General features: G+C 41.4%; 1 protein-coding gene across 2 annotated transcripts in view; it reads right to left on the bottom strand.

The window, feature by feature from the left end:
* kcnh5b (potassium voltage-gated channel, subfamily H (eag-related), member 5b) overlaps positions 1-26,841 on the bottom strand; it is a 319,253-nt gene that overhangs the window by 6,058 nt on the left and 286,354 nt on the right. The gene's annotated exons all lie outside the window — the stretch shown is intronic.

The raw sequence follows: 26,841 nt of genomic DNA, 5'->3' as shown, positions 1-26,841 counted from the left end.
AATTGAATCTGCAACCACCAGGTTATTAGACAGGGCATCCCATATACTAAACAATCAATGCATAAATAATTTTCTCATCATTTTACCTCTAATTGTTTTGTCAGTTGCTATAAATCTCAGCCTTCTACATATCAAAACTTCAATAGTGGAACCTGTTTCTTTTTATTTACCCTGTCTAATGATAATGTAGACCTCTATTAAATTCCCTCTTCATTTTATCTTCTCTGAGGAGAGTAAATCTGGTACTCCAGTCTCTCCACACGTCCTTGGCACGAATTTAGTATACCTGCTCTCTGCTCTGTTCAAAGCCTCCATGTCCTTCCTAAGGTTTGATGATAACATTAGATATAATCATCCAGCTGGGATTGAATGACTATATCATACAGGTTTAGCATGACGTCCAGGAGTTTTGCTGCACACCGCACTTTGTTAACTGCATTGTTCATTTGCTTTCTATCTTAAAGTGCTGTACACATACATCATGTGGATCATTGTACACCACCTTCCTTTAATCTATATCAATAGGTATACATGTGGGAAAATGTGAACAAAAGAACAGAGAATTATTAAAATGGAGAAAAACTACAGAGGTCTGCAATACAAAAGGAATCTAGATGTACATATGCATTAAACACAGCAAGCTAACATGAGTGCAGCAGGTAATCAGGAAGGCTAATGGGATGTATAAGAGTAGGGAAGTCTTACTTCAACTATAGGAGGTGCTAGTGGATCACATCTAGAGTGATGTGAGCAGTTTTGTTTCCTTCTTTAAGGAAAGATATCATTCATTAGAGGCAGTTCAGAGAAGGTTCACTTGGAATGGAACCCTGGTGTGGAGGGATTGGTTTATGAGCAAAGGCTAATTTTGTTGGGACTGTACTCATTGGAAGTTGGCACAATGACAGGTGATTCTCACTGAAACACACAGGATTGTGAAGGGGCTTGACAGGGTAAATGGGAGCAGCTCGGATGAGTGGGCATTGTGGAAGGAAAAGGGGCATCAATTTAAAACTGGGGTGATGAGGAATTTCTTCTCACAGCGTATGTGTCTTTGGAACTCCTTGCCACAGAGAGTTGTGGGACAGAGTCCTTGCGTAAGGCTGAGGTAGATGGATTTTTGATTAGTAGGGGAATCAAAGATTATGGGGAAAGGGTAAAAATGTGAACAAGATGAATGTCGTTGGATCAGTCATGATCCTATTGAGTGGTACAGCAGGCTCAAGAGACAGAATAGTTTACTCCTGTTCCTATTTATTATTGTCTTCCATCAAAATGTATCACTGCAAACATCTCTGAATTAAATTCCATGTCTGAGTACTGAGTACATTGTACTCACATTGACAACAATGTCCTGAAAGAATGTGCATGCACTGGAGGGGGTGTAGAGGAGATTCACCAGGATATTGCCTGGGATGAAGCATTTTAGTTATGAGGAGAGGCTGAATTGGTTTCTTCAGAGCAGAGAAGGCTGAGATGGGCCTAATTGAGGTGCATACCATTGTCTGAGGCATGGGCAGTGTCAAAACTGGGGTGGGGTGGGGGGCATAATTTTAAGGTGACAGGCAGGAGGTTTAGAGAAAATTTGAGAAAAAATATTTTCACCCAAAGCATGGTGGGAATCTTGAATGCACTGCCTGGAAGGATAGATGAGGCTGGAAACCTTTAAAATACACTTAAGGCTATGGGCCAAGTGCTGTTAAAAGGACTAGTTTTAGAGTAGTTTTGTTGGCACAGACATGATGAACCGAAGGACATCGCTCTGCAATACAGAAAGAAGTTTCTACTTTCTAAGTGTCAAAGCTATTTTATGGACTGTGTTTCTCCTTTAGTATGTTTATTTGCAGTATGGCTCATGCCCCATTCATGAGAAATTGCAGCACTTCCCTTGACTGTTAATGACACTAGCAAGCTCTCAACAGATTGGAGAAGACATGGTGTATGGCAGGAGTTCCTTAATATGACTGGAGATAGCAACTAACCTGGAATATTTCATGGATTCTGTTAATTTAATTACATGTTAATTATGTTCTCTTTCCACTGCTGTCTCAAAAAAACACTCTCTCAAGAGCACTCTGTTGTTTGACTGAACAGCAAGACAGATAAAAAACATAAATCATCACTATTTCAACACATTCTTCTTCCCCACTGTCCCACTGTGTTTAAAAGCAAATTACTGCGGATGCTGGAATCTGAAACCAAAAGAGAAAATGCTGGAAAATCTCAGCAGGTCTGGCAGCATCTGTAAGGAGAGAAAAGAGCTGACATTTCGAGTCTAACTGACCAGCTTTGACAAAGGGTCAGTTAGACTCGAAATGTCAGCTCTTTTCTCTCCTTACAGATGCTGCCAGACCTGCTGAGATTTTCCAGAATTTTCACTTTTGGTCCCACTGTGTTTTATGTTTTGAAGATATGCAGAAAAGACATTAATTTCTGTCTAAGCGGGAGCTTTACTTACTGGTATTTTAAAATATCTTATGTGTACAGCTTTTTGCTTCAACTTATTTTCCCTTTCTCAGTAACCATATCCAAATTTGACTAACACATGTAGAATAGTCAACAGCCACACATAAACACTAAACATTGAATACTACAGTGTAATGTTAAGTGTTTAGAGTCATGTTTAGAGCCAATTTGAATTTGAATCTCAGCAGTAGCTTTAAAGTAGGATCTTGTGGTGCAGTGGTTGTGTCACTGGGTCAGAGGATTTTGGTCTGAATCCCAGCTGCCCTGGAGATTTATCACAGCCTGTCCATGCAGCTTGATTTCATTTACAATTCAGAAACTGTCAATTAGTACAATGAACAGTTACTTCAAAAGTGAACATTTAAATGGATAGCATCTTGACTTCAGAGAGCTGGAGTATTGAAATTAGAAGTTCCTCGTAGAAGATAAAATGTAATGGCCTGCACATGCCCAGAACATTGATCCAACTTACTGGATATGATAAATGGACCAAATCGTCTTTTCTAATTTCCATAATCCTTTCTTTCAATGGATATTACACTGCAGTGGCTGGGGAGAAAAGAAATAATGCAATAGAGGAGGAAACGCACAATACAGGTTAGATAAATGAGGGAGTTTTAATTAGATGACACTGAGCTTAGGTTTTAAATGCCTACTAATTAGAAGAACACGAGTAACTTAGAGTGAGGAAGGATGAGGTTGGACCTATTAGAATAGGAGATACTGTGTCATATGTTGATACAGGGACCAGTTCTCCCACCTCCTTGCTGGCCCACGAGCTAAAACAAGACTCACCTGAGTAAATCGGTTCATCTCAGTCTTGTAGAATGCAATAATTCCAACAGTTGGAACAAAACCAAATCTTCATTTTCAAGATATACTGTGTTTATCTTTCGTGTTCATTTACTCAATCTCTGTATTAAATCATGGCATTTAATTTGAGTTTCATGGCATTTCCAAGCATTTTCCCCATTTATTTTCCATATATAGTTTAGTTTTTGAGCCAAATGCAATTAGGTGCTAAGTCAATTACGGAAATTAATTAAATTAATGTTAAAATGTTTTATGTACAGCTGTGCAAGCATGAAAAATTCTGGTTATTTCTGAAGGGATTACTTTCACTGAAATAGATGGTAAGCACTCTTAGTGCCACTCATGAAAACGATCTGAAAAATTATTTCAACCTCAAACCTCAATGGCTTCAAATTGAGAATGTATTTAATTTTGCAAAAAAAAAGTACCTTTTCTTTGACAGATGTGCCATTAATAGGTGACTCTGTAGAAGCAGCAAGAGAGAAATTACATGTGTGTCACAGAAGGCAGAGTGAACAATGTCATTAATTCAATGCTATAGAATATTAAATATTCCTGGGTAAATGCAACTTGGAGCTGAGTCCATTCAAGAAGTAAGCTAATGGAAATATGGTGTTCTTGTTACAGCAATCACCATATAACCTAGGGAGCATTCCTTTGTAATGAATTCTTGTCAGTGATGAGTAGCACTTGCCTCATAATTAGTTCAAGTATATGCCTTGCTAAATACAATTTAACCCATGGCATGTGCTACTGAGTGCCAACAATGTAATTATCATTCAATCTAAGATGCTAATTGTTCTTTTCAATTAACTGGAAGCAGCTTTTGACCGATCATCTGATGATAGTGTATAGCAGCTTTCTATATGTCACTACCTATTCGCCAAAGATGTGAATTCCTATAAGTTATTTAACAAACGATTGGGTCTGTTTTTAAAATGGGTGGAAGTATTGAAATACTGCACATATTTTCTGATCAGGATTTTGCGACTGAAGTATCAGCTTCAGTCTGATGGGTGACAAGGGTTGAATCCTATGGCAGTACAAATAAATTTCTATCAATATAGGTGATGAAGCATGCCGCTGTTGTAATTCATAATATCAACCTCCTTAAAACTGGTTGGAATACCATTTCATAGATAACAGGTGGATTTAGCAGAATAGAAAGTCTAATATTATTTTAGATTTATAACTACTCTTTAGTAGAGTGGTATTCATTGTCTGGCCCAATGTTCGATTTGATTCAGACGTGCTGGATTATTGAGTACATTGCTACCTAATGTCAGGAAATTAGAAATCAGAAGGGGGTATATCAGATAGTAATGAAGAAGCCTCAATCCTATTAACTTGAGGGGAGGCTGAGTGACATTTTTTATTATAGTGCCATTCTATTGGAAACTAATTTTGTCTCATATTTCATTACCACAAAGATAGAAATTTAAACAAGGGGCTGATTTGTTTGAAATTATGTCATCAATGCCCTGGGGTCTCAGACTCTGATTTGAAACAATTGTTCATGGAGGAACTTGATATGACTGCATATTTTAAACAGACTTCAACAATGCTGGACTCCAGGAAGCAACAACTGCTTCAGCTATCTGCTTTCACTGAGGCAGAAGTTTCAGTGTGAATCACAGCCCAAAAGCTAGGGGGAAATGAATTGCTGTCAATTGTTTAAATAAAATTACGTTTGCAAGGTCTCAAGACAGTTTTATGATCTCAACCTAAAATGTAATAGGGTGAACAATGGCCAATCACAGACATGATGCTGTGGAGACCTGAACTATGAGGCCTCAGGATTGGTAGAAATTAGTCATTGGGCCTCATCTAACTTACAACGGGCAAGTTGTTGGGCACTGTAAATGCTCCCACAGGTAACTTGCCCAATGAGTAAAAGTAACGAACAGCTGCCTGCTTCACTGTCTTCTGGGAAATCTTATGGAGGGTGGTGCTTGAAATGGGCAATCATTTGGACTCCTGTTAGGAAAGTCAGTTGTACCACAATATCTGTGGCATTCAGGCATTCATTTGTGTGCTCTTCCTCGCCCCAGAGGGAAGGGTCGGAAATTTTTCTTTTAAAAACTGCATGACTTTTGTTGGAGACTGGTAAAAAAAAGCCTGGGTCCAAATTTTCATGATAGGAACAAGAGCAGACAGGAATATTCCCAACCTTGCAATCCCACCTCCAACCAGGAGCTCTGGGAGGTAAACATTTCATCGTCTGGAGGGTGGGAGAACCTTGGATCAGGCTTGCCCTCAGAGGTGTGCTTATGGTGACAAGACCAGGCTAAAAGACAAGACCCCATTCCCATTCATCCAGCATTAAGCCTTCATGCTTTGATTCACTTAAGCTCCTATCCCCTTCACAGTGCATCAAACGAATCAGCCAGCACCAGATTTTCATCGTCATGGTGGGAATTGTGATGAGTCATTTCCTGGTTCAAATAAACTCTTCTGCCTACAGCACTCCTTTGAATTTGTGATTGAAATGATGAAGCAGCAGGAACAGGCTGGAGTTGAAGCCACCACCTCCAGACGCAGACCAAAATGGAATGGAAAAGACCATAAGATACGGCAGCAGAATTGGCCATTTAACCCATCGAGTTTGCTCTGCCATTCGATCATGACTGATATGTTTCTCAACCTCATTCTCCTGCCTTCTTCCCATAATCCTTGATCCCCTTACCAATCAAGAGTCTATCTCATTCTATCTTAAATACACTCAATGACTTGGCCTCCACGGCCCTTTGTGGCAAAGAGTTCCACAGATTAACTACCCTCTGGCTGCAGAAAGTCCTCTTCATCTCAGTTCTAAAGGGTCATCCCTTCAGTTTGAGGCTGTGCCCTTGGGTTTAGTTTTTTTCTGCTAGTTGGAACATCTTCTCCACATCCACTCTATCCAGGCCTCTTGGTATTCTCTAAGTTTCAATGAGATCCCTCCCTCATCCTTCTAAAGTTTCCTGAGTACAGATCCAGAGTCCTCAACCGCTCCTCACATGATAAGCCATTCATCCTCGTGATGTAAACCTCCCCTGGAATTTCCCCAAGTCCTGCGCATCCTTCCTTATACTGTATACAAGGCCCAAAACTGCTCTCAATATTCCAAATGCTGTCTGACCAGAGCCTTATACAGTCGCAGCAGTATATTCATCCTCATATATTCTCGACCTCTCGAAAAGAAGGCATTTGTCTTCTTATCTGAGAACTGAATTTGCATGTTAATCATAAGAGAATGCTGAACTAGGACTCCCCAAATCACTTTGTGCTTCAGACTTCCAAAGCCTCTCACATTTAGAAAACAGTCTATGCCTCTATTCATCCTAGCAAACTAAATAACTTCACACTTTCCCACATTTTAAAAATTTGCCACTTCTTTGTCCATCCTTTTGGCCTGTCCAAGTCCTTCTGCAACCTCCCTGCTTCCTCAACCTGTCCTGTCCCACCAACTAGCGCTGTGTGATCTGCAAACCTAGCCACAATGCCCTCAACCCCTTACTCCAGATCGTCAATATGTAACGTGGATAGGTGTGGTCCCAACACTGACTCTGAAAATTGATGAAGCTCTGCTGGCTCAGCATTGTGTTACCATGGTAACTGCTAAAATGGGCAGGTTCGAAAGCCTGCCTTAGTCCTCTAACTGATCTGCTTAATTTTATAAATGAATGTTAGACACCTTAGGCACCGTTGTTCTCAATCATCTCTTACCTCACATAAACCCCATGCCCTGTCCATATTCCTGAGCCCTTATATCAGACCATTCTTATTTATCCAGTATTTGCTCTGAACTCAAAAACTCACGGGGCCCATGAAAACATTAGGAAGGTTTTGGGATGCTCATAAAACTGTCAAAATAAACAAATTGGCATTCAAAAGCCTTTTCGAAAGACAGAGCTCTGGAGCACAAATCTTCTGTACTTTTGCTGGATGTTATGAAAGTCCATCAACTTTGCTGCACCAAGTACCTTCAACCACTTCCTGATATTACATGGATTAAACTGAATTGGCTGATGACTGCCATCTGTAATGTTGGAAACCTCAGAAGTTGGCTATATTGGATCAACCATTCAGCAGTTCTGGTTCCAACTGTATCAGCCTTGTCTTTTACATTGACGATGTGCCAAGTTCCCCCATCGTTGGGGATGTACATGTTTCTATAGCTTCCTTCAGTTGATTGTTGAAATGTTCACCTCCATTTATAGCTGGATATGGCAGGACTGCAGAACTTAGATCTGATCTGCTAGTTAACTCTGTTTTTTATGCTGCTTCTGTCTGCTGTTTAGTGTGTGTGGCCTGTGTTGTTATGTCATGAGTTGGCACCTCATATGTAACTGTTAATGTGTTGCTACTAGCAAATTGCCATGTGCTTTTATTTGAACCAGTACTGATGTCCAAGCTTGATGACAATGGAACAATAATGATATACCCACACATGAGACTACAGACTGTGGTTGAATACAATTTTCCTGCTGTGAATAGCCCACAATACCTCACGTACACCCATTTTAGAGCTGCTAGAGCTGTTCTGAACCTATCCCATTCAGCATTGGCCATCTAGATATATCTATGAACTCTAGGTTGATAATGTTGCTGCTGTTCTCATAACAACATGGAATGAGAAATAATTGTCAAATAAAAGGCAATGGTGATGTTGGCCTCGACAGCTACAGTTTGCATGAAGGTCAGATTCCAGACACAATACATGTCTGTCACAAGTAAGATTAAGGTTCCTCAGAAATACCAATGCAGATGTGCCTCTATCTGTAAGTGCTCAACTAAAGATTATAATGGGTGAGACTATTTTCCTCAGTTCTAATATCATCTGCCTTGCATCCCTTCTTCCTTTGGACTGACTGAAATCCCCTTGGTATAAACTACAAGTGATGCAACTGAACGTATCTGCACAATCACTTGTGTTAAAAAGTAGAAAACTAACTTGGCATAAGAGGTGGCACTAAAAATCACTTGTGGAATTGTGGGAAAAAAACATTATAGAAAGAGGCTAAAAGAAGCACAGGCATACTTCAGAAAAACACATCTGTTCTGGTTGTTGCTTCCTTCCCTATAAGAACTGCTTGGTCTCTGCTCTGATAGATCACCTCAAAGGCACAGCTATGAATGTGAAATTGTCATGTGGACAACGTCTGGCACAGATTATTCTTGAGATTTTCTGAGAAAGAAATCTATTGAATGTTGACAAATGGTAGACGTTGTTAGACTGTGTGTACAAGTGTTGATATAAGTGACCTTACATCATTACCTTGTCATGCCTCTATCACTGCTTTGTCATGTCTCTTTTATATCTGTTAAGTTAAATATCATTAGATTTACTCTTTACTCTTTATCACCACAGTGAATTTTGTGGCAACAAGTACACTTACATATCATTATGAAAAATTATCTGAACTGATCTCCCATTGATCCCAGTGTTGCAATCTCCAGCCCACTGGCCAGAAGGCCTGAAAGCTGTAAAAGATGTAGAGTCCCCAAGTCTGTTTGGAGATACTTAAGAAGATTTGATCATATGTAATTTGCCATGTGACCTTTGTTTATATGACTTGATATGTATCACCAGTAACCATTATTTTATTTCCTTTCCCAATGCCTTGGACCTTGGTTATGTGTGAAGATCACACATAAACGTTGCCCCTTAGGTCTCTTTTATATCTTTCCCCTCTCATCCTAAATCTATGCCCTCTGGTTCTGGACTCCCCTGCCCCAGGGAAAAGACTTTGTCTATTTATCCTATCCGTGCCCCACATGATTTTGTAAACCTCTATAAGGTCACCCCTCAGCCTCTGATGCTCCAGGGAAAACAGCCCCAGCCTATAAGACCATAAGACATAGGAGTGGAAGTAAGGCCATTCGGCCCATCGAGTCCACTCCACCATTCAATCATGGCTGATGGGCATTTCAACTCCACTTACCCGCATTCTCCCCGTAGCCCTTAATTCCTTGTGACATCAAGAATTTATTAATCTCTGCCTTGAAGACATTTAGCGTCCCGGCCTCCACTGCACTCCACGGCAATGAATTCCACAGGCCCATCACTCTCTGGCTGAAGAAATGTCTCCGCATTTCTGTTCTGAATTTACCCCCTCTAATTCTAAGGCAGTGTCCACGGGTCCTAGTCTCCTCACCTAACGGAAACAATTTCCTAGCATCCACCCTTTCCGAGCCATGTATTATCTTGTAAGTTTCCATTAGATCTCCCATTAATCTTCTAAACTCCAACGAATACAATCCCAGGATCTTCAGCCGTTCCTCATATGTTAGACCTACCATTCCAGGGATCATCCGTGTGAATCTCCTCTGGACACGCTCCAGTGCCAGTATGTCCTTCCTGAGGTGTGGGGACCAAAACTGGACACAGTACTCCAAATGGGGCCTAACCAGACCTTTATAAAGCCTCAGTGGCACATCGGTGCTTTTATATTCCAACCCTCTTGAGATAAATGACAACACTGCATTCACTTTCTTAATCACGGACTCAACCTGCATGTTTACCTTTAGAGAATCCTCGATAGCGCTCCCAGATCTCTTTGTACTTTGGCTTTATGAATTTTCTCACCGTTTAGAAAGTAGTCCATGCTTGTATTCTTTGTTCCAAAGTGCAAGACCTTGCATTTGCTCACGTTGAATTCCATCAGCCATTTCCTGGACCACTCTCCCAAACTGTCTAGATCCTTCTGCAGCCTCCCCGTTTCCTCAGTACTACCTGCCTGTCCACCTAACTTTGTATCATCGGCAAACTTCGCTAGAATGTCCCCAGTACCATCATCCAGATCATTAATATATAACGTGAACAGCTGCGGCCCCAATACTGAACCCTACGGGACACCGCTTGTCACCGGCTGCCATTCCGAAAAAGAACCTTTTATCCTAACTCTGCCTTCTGTCAGACAGCCAATCCTCAATCCATACCAGTAGCTCACCTCGAACACCATGGGCCCTCACCTTACTCAGCAGCCTCCCATGTGGCTCCTTATCAAAGGTCTTTTGGAAGTCTAGATAGACCACATCCACTGGTCTAACCTACTTGTCACCTCTTCAAAGAATCCCAACAGGTTTGTCAGGCACAACCTCCCCTTACTAAATCCATGTTGACTTGTTCTAATCTGACCCTGCTCTTCCAAGAATTTAGAAACCTCATCCTTAATGATGGATTCTAGAATTTTACCAACAACCGAGGTTAGGCTAATTGGCCTATAATTTTCCATCTTTTGTCTTGATCCTTTCTTGAACAAGGGGGTTACAACAGCGATCTTCCAATTATCCGGGACTTTCCCTGACTCCAGTGGCTTTTGAAAGATCTCAACCAACGCCTCCGCTGTTTCCTCAGCCACCTCCCTCAGAACTCCCATTGGGGCAAGGAGATCTATCAATTTTAAGACCTTTTAGCTTTTCTAGCACTTTCTCTTTTGTAATGGCAACCATACTCAACTCAGCCCCTTGACTCCCTTTAGTTGTTGGGATATTACTCATGTCTTCCACTGTGAAGACTGACGCAAAGTACTTATTAAGTTCTCCAGCTATTTCCTTATCTCCCATCACTAGGCTTCCAGCATCAGTTTGAAGTGACCCAATGTCTACTTTTGCCTGTCGTTTGCTTCTTATGTATTGAAAGAAACTTTTACTATCATTTCTAATATTATTGGCTAGCCTACCTTCATATTTGATCCTCTCCTTCCTTATTTCTCTCTTTGTTATCCTCTGTTTGTTTTTGTAGCCTTCCCAATCTTCTGATTTCCCAGTGCTCTTGGCCACTTTATAGGATCTCTCTTTTTCTTTAATACATTTCCTGACTTCCTTTGTCAGCCATGGCTGTCTAATCCCTCCCCGGATAATCTTTATTTTCTTGGGGATGAATCTCTGTACAGTGTCCTCAATTATACCCACAAACTCCTGCCATTTTTGCTCTACTGTCTTCCCCACTAGGCTCTGCTTCCAGTCTATTTTCATCAGTTCCTCTCTCATGCCCTCATAATTACCTTTATTTAACTGTAACACCATTACATCCGATTTTGCTTCTCTCTTTCAAACTGCAGACTGAACGCTACCATATTATGATCGCTGCTTCCTAAGTGTTCCCTTATTTTAAGATCTTTTAAAAAGTCTGGTTCATTACATAGCACTAGATCCAGAATAGCCTGCTCCCTTATGGGCTCCCTGAAAAGCTGTTCCAAAAAGCCATCCTGTAAGCCTGTTCAACCTCCCCCTATAGCTCAAATCCTCCAACCCTGGCAACATCCTTGTAAATCGTTTCTGAACCCTTTCAAGTTTCACAACATCTTTCCAATAGGAAGGAGACCAGAATTGCACGCAATATTCCAACAGTGGCCTAACCAATGTCCTGTACAGCTGCAACATGACCTCCCAACTCCTACTCAATACTCTGACCAATAAAGGAAAGCATACCAAATGCCTTCTTCACTATCCTATCTACCTGCGACTCCACTTTCAAGGAGTTATGAACCTGCACTCCAAGGTTCCTTTGTTAAGCATCACCCCCTAGGACCTTACCATTAAGTGTATAAGTCCTGCAAAGATTTGTTTTCCCAAAATGCAGCGCTTCACATTTATCTGAATTAAACTCCATCTGCCACTTCTCAGCCCACTGGCCATCTGATCAAGATCCCATTGTAATCAGAGGCAATCTTCTTTGCTGTCCACTACACCTCTAATTTTGGTGTCATCTGCAAACTTACTAACTATACCTCCTATGCTCCCATCCAAATCATTTATAAAAATGACGAAAATAAGTGGACCCAACACCGATCCTTGTGGCACTCCACTGGTCACAGGCCTCCAGTCTGAAAAACAACCCTTCACCACCACCCTCTGTCTTCTACCTTTGAGCCAGTTCTGTATCCAAATGGCTAGTTCTCCCTGTATTCCATGCGATCTAACCTTGCTAACCATTCTCCCATGGGGAACTTTGTCGAACGCCTTACTGAAATCCATATAGATCACATCATCAATCCTCTTTGTTACTTCTTCAAAAAGCTGAATCAAGTTTGTGAGACATGATTTCCCACGCACAAAGCCATGTTGACTATCCCTAATCAGTCCTTTCCTTTCCAATTACATGTAAATCTTGTCCCTCAGGATTCCCTCCAACAACTTGCCTACCACCAACGTCAGGCTCACTGGTCTATAGTTCCATGGCTTGTCCTTACCACCCTTCCTAAACAGTGGCACCACGTAAGCCAACCTCCAGTCTTCCAGCACTTCATCTGTGACAATCGAAGATACAAATATTTCAGTAAGAGGCTCAGCAATCACTTCTCTAGCTGTCCAAAAAGGTCAAGGGTACACCTGATAGGTACTGGGGATTTATCCGCCATGATGCATTTCAAGAGATCCAGCCCTTCCTCCTCTGTCATATGGACATTTTGCAAGATGTCACCATCTTTTTTTTAGATTAGATTAGATTACTTACAGTGTGGAAACAGGCCGATCGGCCCAACAAGTCCACAGCGACCTGCCGAAGCGCAACCCACCCAGACCCATTCCCCTATATTTATCCTTTTACCTAATACTATGGGCAATTTAGCATGGCCAATTCACCTGACCTGCACATCTTTGGACTGTGGGAGGAAACCGAGCACCTGGAGGAAACCCACGCAGACACGGGGAGAATGTGAAAGCTCCACACAGGGTCTCTGGCGCTGTGAGGCAGCAGTTCTAACCACTGTGCCGCCCACATTCTGTATCTTCCATATCCTTTTCCACAGTAAATACTGATCCAAAATGCTCATTTAGTATCTCCTCCATTTTCTGCGGCTCCACACAAAGGCCGCCTTGCTGATCTTTGAGAGGTCCTATTCTCTCCCGAGTTACCCTTTTGTCCTTAACGTATTTGCAAAAACCCTTTGGATTCTCCTTAATTCTATTTGCCAACGCTATCTCATGTCCCCTTTTTGCCCACCTGATTTCCCTCTTAAGTATACTCCTACTGCCTTTATACTCATGTAAGGCTTCACTCAATCTATCCTGTATATACCTGACATGTGCTTCCTTCTTTTTCTTAACCAAACACTCAATTTCTTTAGTCATCCAGCATTCCCTATACCTGCCAGCCTTCCCTTTCACCCTAACAGGAATACACTTCCTCTGGACTCTCATTATTTCATTTCTGAAGGCTTCCCATTTTCCAGCCATCCCTTTACCTGCGAACATCTGCCTCCAATCAGCTTTTGAAAGTTCTTGCCTAATACCGTCAAAATTGGTCCTTCTCCAATTTAGAACTTCAACTTTTAGATCTGGTCTATCCTTATCCATCAGTATTTTAAAACTAATAGAATTATGGTCACTGGCCTCAAAGTGCTCCCCCACTGACACCTCAGTCACCTGCCCTGTCTTATTTCCCAAGAAATAGGTCAAGTTTTGCACCTTCTCTGGTAGGTACATCCACGTACTGAATCAGAAAAATTTCTTGTGCACACTTAACAAATTCCTCTCCATCGAAATCCTTAACACTATGGCAGTCCCAGTCTATGTTCGGAAAGTTAAAATCCCCCACCATAACCACCCTGTTATTCTTACAGATAACTGAAATCTCCTTACAAATTTGTTTCTCAATTTCCTGCTGATTTTTAGGGGTCTATAATACAATCCCAATGAGGTGATAATTCCTTTCTTATTTATGATGAAGTGTCTCATGGCTGAGGTGCTCTCACTTAAAAACCTTGCACCTCCTTTTCCCCAAGCTTTTCCATTTCAAATGTTTGATCTCATGCCTTTGTTTATTCTCGGTAAAGCCATGGAGCTCCAATTATCTTTTTTCCCACTGGATTCTCCAAGTTACTACACTGTTCTGCAGTAAATACTAATCCGCGGTTAATCCCATTCCTGGTCTTCCTTACTTCACCTATCCAACCAGCACTTCTAACTCCTGGTTAGCCCCATTGCTCTCCCATCCCTTATTGTCCTATGAAAGGTGATAGTGCTGAGTTGCCTTCATCTGTCAATGATGCTTTCATGCAGCTGAGGAGCTTCCACCTCAGAGTATGATTGGCTCTAGCCCACAGCCGCTGTTGAATTTTATGTACTGGCAAAACTCTGGGAGGATATGAATGAAACAATTGAAGTTCTGACAACAAGTCTGATTGCAGTCACCTTCACTGATAGCATCATTAGGAAACAAAAATCAGCGAAGAATGGATTCAAAACTATCTGGTGAAAAATTTGAAAAAAAATATGAACCAGGAAGCAACAAAGTGCTGTGACACAGAGAAAATAATAAAGTGAGGATGAAGATGTTCAGGGTGGGAAACAGATGCAGCTGTGAAATCATGGGAAAAATCAGAAGACGGGGATAGTCCTAAGGGGTGGGAATGATGAAAAACAGGCAAGGGGTATCGGAGCAAAGCGACCTCCGGCAATCAGTGCTTCTCATCCAACAGGAGAAAGAAAAATAGAAAGACAAACTGAGAGAAACAGAAGTAAAATCAAAGAGGAGCAAAAGAATGGCATAAAGAGCAACAATGCTAGTTTACAATGAATTGCCTCCCGTTCATCTGTAGGGCAATGTGGAAGATCTATGAATACTGTATAAGCAAGTGTCGACCAGTGATTTAAAGCTTTAGCTCTGTCTCCAGGTTGTGTAGTTTTTATAAACAGCTTTGCCTGTGCCATTTAAAAAATATTTAAAATTGTGTGTTTGAAATACTATCTTGTATCAGCCATCTTCTGTGCTCTTTGAAATGACTGGACTTGTTATCTAAATAACAAAGTGATCTAAAGTGGTGCTTGTAATCTAAGTGACGATGAACGTAATGTTTCCAGTTCTTTTTGCTGATCATTACTCAGTGAATTTATTTGACAATAATGGCAGTTTGCTGTGGTTAATAGTCAACTAATGGCTGTACTGGCACAACAACGTGATCTCTGAGCTGACAAATGTTGGTAAGTAAGGAAAACACATTCTCTTCAATGCTTTTGCATAGCACTTTACCAGTGGAGAATTAGGCTCTTCTACCAGCTTCGGCCAAAATTGATTGTGAGGCTAATTGTGGTTACTTGATAGTGCCGCAAAGATAGCTGGTCCTGAAACTGGAAGAGTCACTGTCAGCCAATTACAATAGCCAACCAGCGACTAGTACCACGTGCAAATATTCCTAGTAGACATGAGGAAAAGTTTAACTCTTAAAACAAAAGACAAAAGTAGCATGAAAATTGAGAATGTTCTCTGAATTGCTTTGTTCTAGGCCTGAGGAGCAAAATGTGGCGGCGGTATCTCTAGAGGATTGCACCAGAACCTGAGATAGGATTTAGGATATGCCCAGCTAAATCTCATATTGAGTGTTAATCACCAGCAAGTTGGAAGTAATTTGGGGACCTGTGTGTTCAGGCTAGGATCAAATATTTGATATTTATAGTCATAAAACATGGAAACAGACCCTTTCGTGCAACTAGTCCATGCCAACCATGTTCCCAAACTAAACTAGTCCCACCTGCCTGCGTTTGGTCCATATCCCTCCAAACCTTTCCTATTCATGTACTTATCCAAATGTCTTTTAAATGTTGTAACTGTACCTGCAGCTATCACTTTCTCTGGCAGTTCATTCCACACACAAACGATTCTCTGTTTAAAACAGTTGCCCTTCATCTCCTTTTTAAATGTTTCTCCCCTCACCTTAAAAATATGTCCCCTAGTCTTGAACTCCCCCACCCTTGGGATAAGACTCTTGTCGTTACCCTTATTTATGCCCTTCATGATTTTATAAACCTCAATAAGGTCACCCCTCAGCCTCCTACACTCCAGTGAAAGGAAGTCCCAGTCTTTCCAGTCTATTTTTATATCTCAAATCCTCCATTGATGGCAATATCTTTTCTGAACCCTCTCCAGTTTAATAATATCTTTACTATAACAGGGTGACTAGAAATGCATATAGTAGTCAGAAGAGGCCTCACCAACATCCTATACAACCTCAACATGACATCCCAGCTCCTACACTCAAAGGTCTGAGCAATGAAGGCAAATGTGCTAAATGCCCTCTTAGTTACTTTGTATGTGAGGCAAATTTCAAAGAATTATGTACTTGAACCCCTGGGTCTCTCTCTGTTCGACAACAGTACCCAGAGCCCTTGTATAAATCCATCCATGTTTGTACTCTCAAAATCCTGTCCTACCTGTCCAACTTCCTTCCCATCTATCCGCTCCACCCTCCCACCGACCTATCACAATTACCCCCACCTGCATCCACCTATCACCTTCCAGCTATCTTCCCCCAGCCCCACCTCTACCCCCTCTCTATTTATCTCTCAGCTCCCCAAACCCCCCCCCCCCCCCCCACCCCACCCCCCAACTCCTGATGAAGGGCTTATGCCCGAAACGTCGACTCTCCTGCTCCTTGGATTCGGCCTGACCTGTTGTGCTTTTCCAATGCCACACCTTTTGACTCTGACCTTCCAGCATCAGCAGTCCTCATTTTCTCCTGTATTCCCAAAATGCAATACCTCACATTTATCCAAATTAAACTCCATCTGGTACCTTACCTCATAACATTACAGGGAAGGTCATTGATGAGTATCTGAAGATGGTGCACATGGGATATTACCCTGAAGAACTCCTACATTCATGTCCTTGGTCAGATGATTGACCTCGAACAACTGCAACCACCTTGTTTTGTGTTAGGTAAGACTCCAATCAGCAGCAAGTTGACCCTGATTCTAAGGGGAGGTGATGGCCTAGTGGGATTATCTGTGAATTCAGAGACCCAGATAATGTTCTGGGGACCCAGATCAAATCCTGCTATGACACTGGGTGGAATTTGAATTCAATCAAAATCTGGAATTAACAGTCTAATGATGACTGTGAATCCATTGCTAATTGTCAGGAGTAAACCCATCTGGTTCAATAATGTCCTTTATGGAAGGAAAGTGCAGCCTTGCCTGGTCTGGCCTACATGTGATTCCAGACCCACAGAAATGTGGTTGACTCTCAACTGCCTTCTGGACAATTAGAGATGGGGATTAATGCTGGCCTAGCCCAGTGACAATTAGGGATGGGGATTAATGCAGGCCTAGCCAGTGACATCCTATGAATGAATAATAATAACTGACTCCAAATTTGTGAGGACCTTGTTAGATGCTGCCTTGATGACATCAAGGCAGCATTTCTATCATCTCACCTCTTGAGTTCAGCACTTTTGTCCTGTTTGGACAAAGACTGTAGCAATGTTGAGTGTGGCTCTGGTGGAACCCAAACTAAGCGACAGTGAACACGTTATTGGTGAGCAAGTGTCACTTGATAGCATTGTCAACTGTCCTATCCATCACATGGCTGATATCTGGGATGACTTTGACTGTCTCTGAACTCTCATGATCTCATTTGTGAAGGTTTCCCATTTTCCAGCCGTCCCTTTACCTGCGAACATTTGCCCCCAATCAGCTTTTGAAAGTTCTTGCCTAATACCATCAAAATTAGCCTTTCTCCAAGTTAGAACTTCAACTTTTAGATCTGGTCTATTCTTTTCCATCACTATTTTAAAACTAATAGAATTATGGAGGCTGGCCCCAAAGTGCTCCCCCCACTAACACCTCAGTCATCTGCCCTGCCTTATTTCCCAAGATTAGGCCAAGTTTTGCACCTTCTCTAGTAGTCACATCCACACATTGAATCTTCCATCTTTCTTGATTTTGAAGGACAGGATACACATGGACAATTTCCAACATTGCCAGTGGAACAGCTTGGCTAGGGAAATCGAAAACTTGGGAGCACAAGCCTTTAGAACTATTGCTGGAATCTTGACATGGCATATTAACTTTATAGTATCTAGTGCCTTCAACTGTTTCTTTATATTATGTGCTTAAGTATTACATTCTTGAAGTGATGAACAGGTTGATTGTCAATCATTTGCAGCAGCAGGAGGTTTGAATTGTCCTTTTTTTGAATCACGTAGAAGTAAGCATGGAGTATCAGGCAATTAAACTACTAAACAAATCTCACTTTGACTAAATGGTAACTGAATAAGGCAAAAAGCAGTAAAGCTGCTTTTCAGATGAGTGGAAATATTATGCATACATAGCCAATAAAGCTAAACTGTAAGAGCCTAAGGCATGCAGGCAAAGCAATACAAATGTTTACAGCTTCATATGGAATCAGAAAACAGATATGAAATAGTGCCCCTGAGGCACTGATTATTCAATATATATGCACTTCTGCATGAAATTCCGTCAGCAGCGTCTCACTTAAATAATTGCAGGGAGTTTAGATACAAGTAGGTACAGTTAGGAAGAACAGCATTCTGAAGTGTGATCACAGATATGACTGGATCTTAGTGAACTCTAAACTCACACATTAACAGAGCAGGATGCTATTTCTGCTTACCACTCAGGAGTCCGCACCTTATCCATTAGAACTTTGGCCGATAGGTTGCTGCTAACGCATGGGGGTAACCAAATTTTTAAATGTAAGATTCACTCAAGTAGCATTGAGTTGAAAAGCTGGTCTGTAAATAACATTCATTATTGTACACTGCTACTTGGTGTAGTTCTACAAAGAATAGTTAAAGAACATAGAACAGTACAGCACAGGAACAGGCACTTTGGCCCACCATGTCTCTACCGACCATGATTCCATTGTAAACTAATCCTATCTGCCTACACATGGCCCATATCCCTTTGTTCTCAGCCTGTTCATGTGTCTATCTAAATGCCTCTTATTGTTGCCATCGTATCTGCTTCTATCTCTCTCCTAGCAGTACATTCCAGGCACCTACCAACCTCTGCGTACTTGCCTCACACTTCTCCTTTAAACATTATCCCCTCTCACTTTAAACTTGCAGCCCCTAGTGTTTGACATTTCCACCCTGGGAAAAAACACTCTGACTATCTACCCTATCTCTGCTTCTCATAATTTTATATACTTCTGTCAGGTCATCCCTCAGCCTCTGCTGCTCTTGCAAGTATGTCCAACCTTCCCTTGTAGCTAACATACTTCAATCCAGGCAACATCCTGGTGAACAAAAATCGGAAGAACTGTGGATGCTGTAAAATCAGAAACAAAAATTGTTGGAAAAGCTCAGCAGGTCTGGCAGCATCTGTTGAGAGAAATCAGAGCAAAGGTTTCAGGTCAAGTGACCCTTCCTCAGTTCTGAGGTTTTTATTTGCTAGTTCTTACCATTTATTTATCAATTTTCTCTCCACAGATGCTGCCAGACCTGCTAAGCTTTTCCAGCAACCTCTTTTTTTATAACATCCTGGTACATCTCTTTTGTAGCGTCTCCAAAGCTCCACATTCTTCTTGTAGTGTGGTGACCAGAATAGCACACAATACTCCAAATTTGGCCTAACTGAAGTTAATACAGCTGCAGCATGATTTGCCAACCTTTATATTCAATGCTCTGACCGATGAACACAGGCATGCCATAAGCCTTCTATACCAGTTTCAGGGAGTTATCAATTTGTACCGTAATGCTCCTAAAGGTTCTGCCATTTCCTACATAATTTCTTCTTGCACCTGACATCCCAAAATGCATCATCTTTCGGTTGTCTGGATTAAACCCTATCTGCCATTTCTCTGCTCAACTTTCCAATTGATCGATAGCCTGTTCTATTTTTACAACCTTCCTCTTTATCCATAACTCCACCAATTTTCATGTTGTCTGCAAACTTACATTTCATCAAAGTCATTTATATATAATACAAACCACAGAGGACGTAACATGGATCCTCACAGACCTCCAGTCAGAAAAACACTCCTCCACAACTACCCTCTGTCTCTTATGATAAAGCCAATTCTGTATTCAACTTACCAACTCACAGTAGATCCCATGTGACTTCTAGACCAGTCTACCATAAGGACCTTGGCTAATTTTTTAGTGAAGAACATGTAGACAACATCCACTATCGTAACCAGTTTCATCACTTCCTCAAAAAACACAATCAAATTTGAGACAAGATCTCCCCTGCACAAAACCATGCTGACTATCCTAAGATGTTCATTCTTTTCCAAATGTGAGTAAGTCATGTCCCTAAAAACCTTTGTCAATAGTTTCTCTATCACAGTGTGGGAGCTAAAGTGACAGTGGGAAAGAGAAAAGGCTGAGGCTAGTACTGTAGAAGGGGAGCAAATCTAATAGGAGAAAGTGAGGACTGCAGATGCTGGAGATCAGAGCTGAAAATGTGTTGCTGGAAAAGCGCAGCAGGTCAGGCAGCATCCAAGGAGCAGGAGAATCGACGTTTTCCTGAAGAAGGGCTCATGCCCGAAACGTCGATTCTCCCTTCCTGAAGAAGGGCTCATGTCCGAAACGTCGATTCTCCTGCTCCTTGGATGCTGCCTGACCTGCTGCGCTTTTCCAGCAACACATTTTCAGAGCAAATCTAATAGTCAAAGCAGACTGGAGTGTGGCAGAGATGAGTTAAGACTGATAAATTCACTTCAGTGCAAGAGGCCGGACAGGTAAGGCAGGTGAGTGTAGGACAGGTTGGAAACATGGGACTGGGATTTCATGGCTATTACAGAAATGTGGCTCAGGGATGGACAGGTCTGGCAGCTTAACATTCTGGTATATGGTAGCTAATAGGGAGGATAGAAAAGGAGGCAAGAGATGAGGAGGAGGAGTACCATTTTTAGTTAGGGAGATCATTAAGCTGTACTTAGGAAGGATATTCCTGGTAGATTGTCTAGTGAAGTTATATGGGTGGAACTTAAAAATAAGAAAGAGATGGTCACCTTATTGGGATTCTATTATATACCCTCACCACAGTCGGCACGAAATTGAGAAACAAATATGTAAAGAGATCTCAGATATCTTTAGAAAAATAATATTGTAATTGTAGGGGATTTTAACTTTCCAAACAAAGACTGGAACTGCCATAGTGTTAAGGGTTTTAACAGGGAGGAATTTGTTAAGTGTGTATAAGAGAAGCTTCTAATTAAATATGTGGATATACTTACTAGAGAAGGAACAGACCTTGACCTCTTGGGGAATAAGGCAGATCAAGTGACTGAGGTGTCAATGGGGGAGCACTTTGGGGCCAGTGATCATAATTTTATTGCTTATGAAACAGTTATGGAAAAGTATAGAACTGGTCAAAAAGATAAAGTTTTAAATTGGAGTAAGGCCAGTTTTCATGGTATTAGACAGGAACTTTCAGAAGTTGATTGTGGGAGGCTATTTGCAGGTAAAGGGATGGCTGGGAGGTGGAAGGCCTTTAAGAATGAGATAACGAGAGCTCAGATATTGTACGTTCCTATTAGCGTGGAGGGCAAGGCTGGTATAGAATGCTGGATGACTAGCAAAATTGAGGGTCTGGACAAGAAAAAGAAGAAAGCACGTATAGACAGCAGAGATGGAGTAAATCCCTCGAAGAGTATAAGGGCAGTAGGAATATAATTAACAGGGAAATCATGAGGTAAAAGGGGGCATGAGATAGCTTTGGCAAACAGAGTTTAGGAGAACCCGAATCAATTTTATAAATATGTTAAGGGAAAAAGAGCAACTAGGGAGAAAATAGGGCCCCTTAAAGATCAATATGGCAGTCTATATGTGGAACCATAGGAGATGGATGAGATATTAAATAAATAATATTTATTGTCAAGAAGGACATGGAAGCTAGGGAACTTGGGGAAATAGATAGTGATGTCTTGAAAAGAGTTGATATTACATGAGGTGCTGGAGGTCTTAAAACACATAAAGGTAGATAAATCCCCAGGATCTGATCAGGTGTTTCCAAGAACTTTGTGGGAAGCCAGGGAAGTGATTGCTGGGCTGTTGCTGAGATATTTGCATTTGGAAAGGCAAAGATTGATTAGGTAAAGTCAACATGGCTTTGTATGTGGAAAATTGTGTCTCACTAACTTGATTGACCTTTTTGAAGAGGTGACAAAGAAGATTGATTAAAGCATAGAGGTGGAGTTTGTCTAAATGGACTTCAGCAAGGTGTTTGACAAGGTTCTGCTTGGTAGACTGCTTAGCAATGTTAGATCACATGGAATCCAGGGAGAGCTAGCCATTTGAAAACAAAATTGGTTTGCAGATAGAAGACAAAGGGTGGTAGTGCAGGCTTGTTTTTCAGACTGGAAGCTTGTGACCAGTGGTGTGCCACAGGATCAGTGCTGGGTCCGCTGCTTTTTGTCATTTATGTAAATGATTTGGATGTTGAATATAGGAGGTATGGTCAGTAAGTTTACAGATGACACCAAAATAGTCGGTGTAATGGACAGTGAAGAAGATTATCTCAGAGTACAATGGAACCTGGATCAAATGGGCCAATGGGCCAAGGAGTGGAAGATGGAATTTAATTTAAATAAATGTGTGGTCTTTCAACGCAAATCAGGATGGGATTTATACAGTTAATGATAGGGCCTTGGGGAGTGTTGCCAGACCAAGAGACCAGGTGTACAGATGCAGGTATACAGATCCTTGAAAGTGGAGTCACAGGTAGGCAGGATGGTGAAGAAGATGTTTGGCACACTCGCCTTCTTTGGTCAGAACATGGAGTGTAGGAGTTGGGATGTCATGTTGTGGCTAATCAGGGCAATGGTGAGGCCACTTTTGGAACGCTGTGTATAACTCTGGTCACCCTTCTATAGGAAGGATGACATTAAACTTGAGAGGATGCAGAAAGGATGTTGCCAGCATGACAGGGTTTAGTTATAGGGAGAGGCTGAATAGGCTTGGGCTTTTTTTCTCCCTGGAGGTATGTGGGGCATGAAATAGCCAAGGTATTTTTCCTCAGATGTGGGAGTCAAATACTAAAGGGTGTAGGATTAATGTGAGAGGGGAAAGATTTAAAAAGAACCTGAGGGGTAACGTTTTCACGCAGAGGGTGATGCATGTACGCAACAAGCTCCAGAGGAAGTGATGGAGGCTGGTACAAATGCAACATTTAAAAGGTATCTGGATGGGTATCTGAATAGGAAGGGTTTGGAGTGATATGGGCCAAATGGGACTGGGTCAGATTGGGATGTTTGGTTCGTGTGGATGTGTTGGACCGAAGAGTCTGTTTCCGTTCTGTATGAATCTATAACCTCCTCCTTCTTAATATCGCAAAGATGCATACATTTTCCTAACATCAGTCCTAAATCTGCCTTTCACTGATTGAGCCTGCTCCTCCTTATATGACAGTTACAAAATATTGAGAATGTTTCTACACCATCAGTATCCACAAGGTTCCACCTCTGCCTTTTGTTGAAGTGAAAGCAAACCAATTCATCTAACTTCCTTTAATAGCTTGGTTCTTCTGTACAAAGCATCTTTTCAATATGTCACAAGCAGAGTGGCTGCTCACTGGTCAAATTGACTTTCTACTCTCAGCAGCTTCTGGTTACAAAATCAAATTCTGTGTAGAATGCAAATCGAATCAGCTGCAGTTCAGATCCAAAAGGCTGAATTCCTGCAGAGCTATAAAAACAAAATAATAACTTTCAAAAGACAGTTCCCAGTTAGTAACCCTCCTGAAGAAAAAAAGAACAAAATAATTTTGTAGCAAGAAACAACAAAGATGTTTTCTGGATGTTTGATATTTTAGCATTACGGAGTGTCAGAGCTGACGAACACGTTAACCCCTTCACTATTCTCCTGAAGCTGCTTCAGTATGCTCGAGGTTTTGTGAAGAATTGTGGAGATACTGTGAGTGTTTTATTTTCAAAGTGGTCACTAAAAGGTTGGGTGAATTGGCGATGCTAAATTGCCCGTAGTGTTAGGTGAAGGGGTAAATGTAGGGGAATGGGTCTGGGTGGGTTGCTCTTCGGAGGGTCGGTGTGGACTTGTTGGGTCGAAGGGCCTGTTTCCACACTGTAAGTAATCTAATCTAATCTAAAAGGATACAGTCAGATGTTCATTTAAAGACAACTCTTGGAAGTCACAGAGCTCTGGTTAATTGCTTGAATTTATTTACTGGAAATCACAAGCTAAATGCCAGTTAATCTGTTGAACCCATTGCCATAGAGGGCTATGGAGACCAAGTGTATTTAAGACAGAGATAGATCGATTCTTGGATCAAAGGTTACAGGGAGATTACAGGAGAATAGGGTTGAGAAACATATCAACAATGATCGAATGGCAGAGAGATGGGCCAAATAGCAAAGTTATGGTCTTACTTCTGCCCTGACTGTCTTATTGTTAATTTAGGACTGAAAATATTTCTTTCTAGATTCACAGAATCCCCACAGTGTGGAAACAGGCCAATCAGCTCATTGAGTCCATACTACCTATTATGGACCAGGCCAGACCCCCTCAAAGCATTTCAAGTGGCTCAGACCTTAACTTTGCTTGTTGTTTTCAGCAGGTGTAAGGTGGATATTCCAGAAGTGATGCAATGGGTCAATCCATTTAGTTTTAAACAAAATAGAATTTATTTACAAGATTACCAAACGTAACACAAACAAAATAGAACAGAATATAGAGTAACTTAACCTATCCGAACACTCAACAAATTCCTGAAGAAGGGCTTATGCCCGAAACGTCGATTCTCCTGATCCTTGGATGCTGCCTGACCTGCTGTGCTTTTCCAGCAACACATTTTTCAGCTCTGATCTCCAGCATCTGCAGTCCTCACTTTCTCCTACTCAACAAATTATCCCAACCTAATGATGCTGTTCCCAATACTTGCAATAATCCCCATAAACTCCCTTGGCACAAAAGGTAAAATCAAACATAGGGTCTTACAGGGGAAAAGTCAGAGAGAGATCAGCACGGATCTGCTTCTTTGGGGTCCAGTAGCTCTTTTTAGCGCTACGCTAAAAACCAAACCAAACCAGAGAAAAGCTGAGCTGGGTGAAGTGGCCGCTCCCCTTTCATTGAACAAGTTTTTTTTTAAACTTAAAAGCTTTTTGCCTGAGGTGGTATCTGTTAGCTATAATCAAACTGACTCTAATACTCTACAACTTAGACTTTTCAGAGTCTGTGTCTTTTATGACCTCTCTGAAAAAAAGCCGAGGACAACATAACCTTGTTACAGGAACAGCGTTACACACCCCTCCAAAGAGCTGCCCACCCAGACTCGCCACACCATACCCCCCACTTCCCTGTAACCCTGCATTCCTCATGGCTAATCCACCTAGCCTGCACACCCCTGGACACTATGGACAATTTAGCGTGGCCATCCACTTAACCTGCACATCTTTGGACTGTGGGAGGAAACCAGAGCACCTGGAGGAAACCCACACAGACATGGGGAGGATGTGCAAACTCCACACAGTCACCCAAGGCTGGAATTGAACCCAGGTCCCTGGTGCTAGGAGGCAGCAGTGCTAAACTCTGAGTAACCATGCCATCAGCCTTCTTGTCTTTACCCTTGAGAGTTACATATAAATCCAGGTACCTTTTGTCACTCTGAACATGCTTTGTAAATGGTGCTAGTAAACTGCTGACAGATTTTATACAGTCTTTGTTCACAGTTTACTTCAGGTTTTGTTATCCATTAGCCAATTTATGCTTTTGGACCGAAGAATATATTTAAGTTGGATTCTCTTCAATTAGTCTTTGATGATGTTTAGTTTGACCTTGAACTAAGGTGTTAATAAATATATTTTTTGCAAATGGTGTTTAACATCTTCCCTTAAATGCTTGAAAGCTTCTGACAGTAAGATTTTAAATAAATAATACCACTATATAGCACACTTCACTGAGATATTAATACCGTGATATCCTCTGAATTGACTGGTAGATTTCCAGGTAAAACATTTGGATCCTTAAAAGCATCCTTAACAAACTTTATTCTGTATCATCAATCTAACTCTGAGTTAATTTCTAAGAACTGTTAGATTGTTTGAATAATGCAATGAAAGAGATATCACTGCTGATATTGCTTGCCAAATTAGAGCACAAGAAACCAACCATTTAGCCTAAATAATCATAGAACCCCTACAATGTATAAACAGCCCCTTTGGTCCAAAAAGTCCACACCCACCCTCCAAAGAGTATCCCATCCAGACCCATTCCCCTACCCTTTTACTCAACATTTACCCCTGACTAATGCACCCAACCCACACATCTCTGAACAAGCAATTTAGCATGGCCAGTTCACCTGACCTGCACATCTGTGGATTGTGGGAGGAAACCAGAGCACCAGGAGGAAGCCCACTCAGACAAAGGGAGATGTGCAAACTCCACACAGACAGTTGCCTGACCCGGGTCCCTTTTGCTGTGAGGCAGCCACTGTGCTGCCCATCGGTGCTGGTGTTCACATTTTGTCACACTCATTGTGTCTTCATTTCTTTTTTTTTCACATATGTAACAAGTGCACCCTTAAATGTATTAATGATAACTGTTTCAATCAGTCTATGTGGAGGAAATTCCATATTCTTAACCAATCGCAATGTTGTTAAAGAAATCTGAAATGTGTCTTTTTATTCTGTTAATTGTGTTTTCTTACATTCCCTCACTTGTGCTGCACTCAGCATAACTAGAAACAGTTTCTCCACATCCACCCTATTGTACCTCTTCATCAAACAAGCCTCATCTTCGTTTTCTCTCTAAAACAGTCCCTGGTTATTCACGGTCACCTGTTGAGTTCCGGCAGCATCCTTTTGAATCTTTTTTGCTACTGTTTCCTAAGCTTCTGCAGAATTAAGGGGGATAATTTTCCCATATTGAGTTAAAATGTTTTGTT

Source organism: Chiloscyllium plagiosum, unplaced genomic scaffold (assembly GCF_037043375.1).
Source record: "Chiloscyllium plagiosum isolate Xiang-an unplaced genomic scaffold, Cpla_swu_hap1 HiC_scaffold_8, whole genome shotgun sequence".
In the NCBI taxonomy this organism is placed as follows: Eukaryota; Metazoa; Chordata; class Chondrichthyes; order Orectolobiformes; family Hemiscylliidae; genus Chiloscyllium; species Chiloscyllium plagiosum.
Note: the sequence above shows the minus strand (reverse complement) of the source record. Positions and strands in the feature narration are given on the sequence as shown.